General features: G+C 41.9%; 1 long non-coding RNA gene across 2 annotated transcripts in view; it reads right to left on the bottom strand.

The window, feature by feature from the left end:
- Positions 1 to 6,495, bottom strand: part of LOC108521131 (uncharacterized) — an 11,675-nt gene extending 5,180 nt beyond the window's left edge. Inside the window, exons 1-2 of one of the 2 annotated variants that reach the window (XR_001883127.1) lie at positions 6,335 to 6,495; positions 709 to 773 (exon numbers count right to left, since the gene is read on the bottom strand). This is a non-coding gene — a long non-coding RNA (uncharacterized LOC108521131). Of the gene's footprint in view, positions 1 to 708; positions 1,036 to 6,334 lie in introns of those variants that run through there. The other variant, XR_001883126.1, reaches the window with a different exon arrangement.
- Positions 6,496 to 6,764: the final 269 nt, after the last annotated feature.

The following is a 6,764-nucleotide window of genomic DNA, read 5'->3' on the forward strand; positions in this document are numbered from 1 at the left end:
GTTATAAAGAAGAAAAAATATAAAAATCATCATACCACTGAAAGATATACACTTTCTGTTGTATCTCCTGGCTTCATCCCCTCTATAAACATATCACACTACCTTTTTTCATTTAACAATAATTGTGCACATGTTCCCATGCAATTAAATACTGTAGAAACAGAATAATAATATTCCACTTTATGGATATACCATAATTAAGCAATTTTCCTATAGTTGAATATCTAGGTTGTTTCCAATTTCAATTATAGTCTTCTAATTACCAGGAAATCACAAGTGTTATTACACAATTTTTCATATATACACAAACAATATAACTACTGTTTTGAGCCTCTGTGTAACTGTCATGCATTCCAGTGTACACTGAGTATTAGATAAATACAAGTGTACTTACTATAATAAAGTGTTGTTTGAAAAAAATAAACCTAAGGAATAATGACACTTTCCAACTGTTTGAAATACATTTGTAGACAAATCCCAACTGTCTGATTCTAGCTTGTCTAAAAAACCCAGGTAACATCAGTGGAACAAACCCAAATATATAAGTCACAGCATTTAAGCCCAGAAATTAAAGATGGAAGAAAATATGACCCTTATGTTTTCACATCAAGTTGAAACTGTTACAATTAAATGAAATTAATTAAACACAACTCATTTCAGCTGGCACTACAATGCTGAAAACAATCACAGAGATTTCTTGTTCTTTACCTGATTAAGATGGCAGAGCAATGAGCTTTCTACTTAGTTCCAGGTGAATTCTTCACATTTCCTGGCTTTTAAAACAAAAGAAAGAGCTTGAATGCAGTTTGAAAAGAGACAGTGCAACTCCTTAGTGTCCTGAGTATTTGGCTGAACATGAACATTAAAAATTATTAGGCGGGACAGGGTCAAACTATTTTATTGAGGACTTGGGGGGTTGTTGAAGAAAGGCTGAGGAGGACAATGAGATTCCACATTCTCGCAGTTGCCGACCATTAAATATTATTATATTGCAAAGTGATCCATCTCTCAGTAAATTGAAGAAGTTACTAGGGCTCTCTGAGGGCCCGGCTGTAGAATGACTTGGGCAGAGAGAGCAGGAAACAAAGCGCCATTAATCCTCATTATGCAGATTCAGCCAAACAGTTGATTCTATTTAAAAAAAATCAATATATCGTCCTATTTTATTTCCCGAAATAAAGGTTTTACACCTACGGGAAGGCTTCCTGTAGGTATTTACTCCATGCATTATTCACCATTATCCACCATAGAAGCCAATCCACAAAACATGTTTACTGTGAAAGAAGTTAGACCACACCCATTCTGCCTAGTGGCCATCCGGGAACATATAATTAGGTCATGTAATCCATAAGAAGCAGTGTAAGAAAAGCTTGTAGTGGGAAAAGTTCACGTGCTAAACTTTTAAGGCCTTACTTTCTTTTCTATATGTTTTTTAGACTTTAATTCTCAAAACACATTAATAGAGATCAGATGGCAGTGTGAAAAACAGGAGGCTGCAGCTGGGTGGCCTACAGGGCTATGATTCTGTTGTATAGACTTGGAGCAGTTTCTCCTGGTGCCCCTCTTTCAGTTATTAATGGGTGAAGGAAGGGGAAAAGGTGACAAAGCAGGAGCACATGACTAACCCTGTCATTTCAGAGCACGGTTTCTAGGCAACTTTGGGGCTCCCTGGAGTGGCTGAGAACTGGTCTATAAGTACTGTTTTATACCCGTTGTCCCAGCATAATTAATAGTGTCCCCTTTCACTCTCAAGAGTATCCCGGTTTGCTGGGTGTGTTGGCTCACGCCTGTAATCCCAGCACTTTGGGAGGCCAAGGTGGGAGGATCCATTGAGCCTAGGAGTTCAAGACCAGCTTGGGCAATATTAAAAAAAAAAAAAAAGTTTAAAAAAAAATGAATATCCTGGTTTTGATGATAAAGTATATGGTTACCACATCCGCTTGATTATGGAGTTCTGGGAAACAAGGCCATACGAACTGCTTGGTGGACCAATGATCAACAGACAATTCTCAGCTCTACCTGACGTTCTGAACAGGAGTGCTACAGGACTGAGAATCTGTGCCCTTCTCCTCCTCCAGAGCCACTCCCCACCCCGCCTCCTCACATGCATGCACACAAGCGAACACACATACCCATATGTGAACACACACCCACCTACACCCCAGAGGCCTTTTTGCTGTTGCTTGAAATTGCCAAACTCCCTATTGGGACAAGACTTTTGCAAAATATACCCCTTGACCAAGACCAGTCAATCCCAATTTTTGCCTAGCTAAATGTTATTCATCCTTTACATCGAGGCTTTCTTTGTACCCTGTCCTTCAATTTTGCAGAATCTTCCATTCCCTTTCATAGCACTCATGTACTTCCTGATTGTGTCATTATTTCTTTCATGTTTGAGTCCTTCATTAATCTGTAAGCTTCATGAGGGCACACTATCCCTAGGGCCTCCTAGCACATACTATTCAAATATTTGTTGCATAAACAAATCGAAAGCCAGGGGCAGTGGCTCACATCTGTAATCCCAGCACTTCAGGAGGCCGAGGCAAGTGGATTACTTGAGCCCAGGAGTTCAAGATCAGCCTGGGCAACGTGCTGAAATCCTGTCTCTACAAAAAAATACAAAAATTAGCCAGGTGGGATGACACATGCTTGTGGTCCCAGCTACTCAGGAGGCTGAGGTGGGAGGATCATTTAAGCCAAGGAATTTGAGGCTGCAGCAAGTTGTAACTGCACCACTGCACTACAGCTTGGGCAACAGAGTGGGACCTTGTCTCAAAACAAACAAATGGAATGCGGTAGAACTTAGAGATCTGATGACTGTAAAAAAGTTTGGGTTTCTATTTTCTTAACACGTTCATGAACACGAATAACACTTTCTGTTAGCAAAATTAAAACTTTAAAAAAATCAAAACACTGATTTCTAATTAGTATGACTGCTATGTGAAGGCTGATTGCCAGCCAAACCTTCGAGGTACACCAGCCTACTGAAATGTCTGGGTCCCTCACCAGATTAATGAAGAACAAGAAGAGAGAAAAAAAGGCTTATGAGAGCCAGCGAGATAATCATGTCCAACAATTGGGTCTGGCATAAAAACAAGGTGGTTCTCAGCAGGGCGCAGTGACTCACACCTGTAATCCCAGCACTTTGGGAGGCCGAGGTGGGCGGATCACCTCAGGTTGGGAGTTCGAGACCAGCCTGAACAACAGGGAGAAACTCCAACTCTACTAAAAATACAAAATTAGCAGGGCATGGTGGCACATGCCTGTAATCCCAGCTACTCGGGAGGCTGAGGCAAGAGAATCGCTCGAACCCAGGAGGCGGAGGTTGCAGTGAGCCGAGATCGCGCCACTGCACTCCAGCCTGGGCAACAAGAGCGAAACTCCATCTCAAAAACAAACAAACAAAAAAACAAGGTAGTTCTCTACCTAAATATAGTTTAGGTCTGAATTAGCATACTGCTTGCCAAATACTTCCAATGATAATCTTATATATTCTACTATCTATACTCGCCAGTACCTCAATCTCAAAAAAAAAATAAGATGCTAAATTCACAAGCTTTTTTATCTTTTGGACAATAAGAAAATGAGCACACAAAAGCATTCTTCTGATTCGGGAAAACAACTTTGTTGCTAGGAAAATTTCCTTGTTTGGTTACATATCACTTATAGTATAACAAAACATCACAGTCCAATATCTCATTAAAAAAACATTGAGCCCCTCCACCACCCTATTACAAATCAGATCTCTCTTGACAGAGAACTCCATGATCTCAGACAAAACAACATTCTGACTTCAAAAAACAGTTCGTGATTTAGCACAACCCAGAAATCAATTTTTTTTTTGCATTTTCAGACAGAGAAACAGTTTTATCTAGAATATTTTGTAACTTAACCATTTTAATACATATCTGATTTCAGTTTTTATTTTCTTACCACGTCCATGAACACAAATGACAATTTTTTTTCTTTTGAGACAGAGTTTCCCTCTGTCACCCAGGATGGAGTGCAGTGGTGCAATCTCAGCTCATGTAACCTCCACCTCCTGGGTTCAAACGATTCTCCTACCTCAGCCTCCCGAGTAGCTGGGATTACAGGCGCGCACTACTACACCCAGCTAATTATTATAGTTTTAGTGGAGACAGGGTTTCACCATGTTGGCCAGGCTGGTCTCGAGCTCCCGACCACAGGTGATTCGCCTGCCTCAGCCTACAAAGCGCTGGGATTACAAGCGTGAGCCACCGTGCCTGGCCACAAATGACAATTTCTGCTAGCAAAACTGAAACTTTTTAAGAAAATCAAGACACTGATTTCTAATTAGTATGCCTGCCATGTGAAGGCTGATTGCCAGCCAAACCTTTGAGGTACAGCAGCCTACTGAAATGTCTGACTCCCTCACCAGTTGAATTATTTTCAACAATTACTTAACTTCTCCAAAATGCAGTTTCCTCACTTATAAATGGGGATAATAGAACCCACCTCAAAGACTCTTCCTGAGCAAAGAGCTTAGCGCAAAGGGCCAAGCTCACAGCAAGTAAGTGCTCAATAAACATTATCTATCCTATATGGTAGGCCACTTATTTTTTATTTAATTATTTTTTTTGAGACGGAAGGTCTGGCTCTGTTGCCCAGGCTGGAGTGCAGTGGCCGATCTCAGCTCACTGCAAGCTCCGCCTCCCAGTTTACGCCATTCTTTCCATGCCTCAGTCCTCCCGAGTAGCTGGGACTACAGGCGCCCGCCACCTCGCCGGTAGTTTTTTTGTATTTTTTAGTAGAGAGGGGTTTCACCGGGTTAGCCAGGATGGTCTCGATCTCCTACCTCGGATCCGTCCGTCATTGGCCCCAAAGTGCTGGGATTACAGGCTTGAGCACCGCGCTCCGGCCACTTTATTTTTGTGGATGAAGAAAATAAAAGGTAAGGATAAATGGCCTGTTAAAGATCCCAACAAAATTCTAGTTTACTGGATGAGTAGGCAGAATAATGGCCCCTCAAAGATGTCTTCTATTTCTGGAACCTGTGACTGTTACCTTACACGGCAAAAGGAAATTAAGGTTGCATTGGAATTAAGTTTACTAATCAGTTGCCCTTAAAATAGTGAGATGATCTTGGATTATCTGGGTGGGCCTGATTCAAGCATATGAGTGCCTGTAGTCTAAGAGGGAGGCAGAAGAAGGGGTCAGAGGGGGGACCTGCAAAGGACTTGCTGCAGGCTTTGACAATAGAGGAAGGAAGCTGGAAACAGCCCTCAGCCAGCAAAACAGACCTTGGTCCTACAACCTCGAGGAACTGAGTTCTGTCAACAATCTAAATGATCAGGAAAGAAATTCTCCCCTAGGGCCTCAAGAAAGGAACGCAACCCTGCTGATACCTTGATTTAGAATTGAACTTCTGACCTACAGAACTAAGATAATCATTTGCATTACTTTCAGCCTGTAAATTTGCAGTCATTTATTTTGGCACCAATGGAAAACTAAAACAATGACATAAGAACTCCTGACTACAGGGTATGGTTCCATTTTCTATTAGTGGACATTATCTTCTCAGGCAGAAGCGAAAATGTGCAGTATCACATGAGTGGTGGTTAATGACTATCATGTGGCTAGAGTCCATCCACTGCATATGTTCCTCACACAGATAACCTTACTTAATCCTCAAAACAGCTCCAGGAGGGACTATGCCAGTTCCCACAGTGCTGGAGTAACTTCCCAAGGTTTCAGGGCTAGTTAGAGGCAATGGTGGGGTAGGAGTCTGGTGCTCTTGCTCCTCAGTCCACTGGACAATGCTGTATCCTGCCCACTGATACCAGTAGTGCATTCCTTTCTAAGGAAGAGATGACAATTATTACTCAGGATTTCTAACTTTTCGTTTTGCTAAATAACGGTGTTTTCTAAAAAGAAAGAAAAAATCATTTCAAAATCATTTCCTAATACCTGTAGTTCTTAGAATTTTAGACAGCAAAAAATTACAAAGAACACAAATTCATAACTTTGTGGAAAACCCATCAAGCTGTCATTTTAAAAAAAATACAGTGGTAAGAATACTTAACATGACATCTGCCCTCTTGGCAGATTTTTAAGCGTACAATACAGCACTGTTACCTATAGGCACGATGTTGTGCAAGGGGTCTCTAGAACTTATTCTCCTTGCTTGACTAAAACTTTGTTGATTACCAACTCCCTATTTCTCCCTCCCCCAATCCCTGGCAATTGCCATTCTATTCTCTGCCTCTATGAGTTTGACTATTTTAGATACCTGATACAAGTAGAATCATGCAGCATTTGTCCTTCTGTGACTAGCTTACTTCAAAGATGAACATTTTAAAACCACATGACTTACTTTCAGCCAAACTTTGCTGTGTTTAGAGAGCCGAGGAATTTCTAATGGAGGAAGAAAAAGCAGTGCATGTTTACTCAGGGTGGTGGTTGCTGCTTCCCTTTCATTTTCCTGCTGAGCCAGCAAGGGCCTGAATAAAACTATTAACAGCTCAGCTTTAGAAGTTCTGCTCAGTTTTCATGGCCAGGCGCGGTGGCTCAAGCCTGTAATCCCAGCACTTTGGGAGGCCGAGACGGGCGGATCACGAGGTCAGGAGATCGAGACCATCCTGGCTAACACAGTGAAACCCCGTCTCTACTAAAAAGTACAAAAAACTAGCCGGGTGAGGTGGCAGGCGCCTGTAGTCCCAGCTACTCGGGAGGCTGAGGCAGGAGAATGGCGTAAACCCGGGAGGTGGAGCTTGTAGTGAGCTGAGATCCGGCCACTGCACTCT

This window comes from Rhinopithecus bieti, unplaced genomic scaffold (genome assembly GCF_001698545.2).
Source record: "Rhinopithecus bieti isolate Rb0 unplaced genomic scaffold, ASM169854v2 scaffold_57416, whole genome shotgun sequence".
Lineage (NCBI taxonomy): Eukaryota > Metazoa > Chordata > Mammalia > Primates > Cercopithecidae > Rhinopithecus > Rhinopithecus bieti.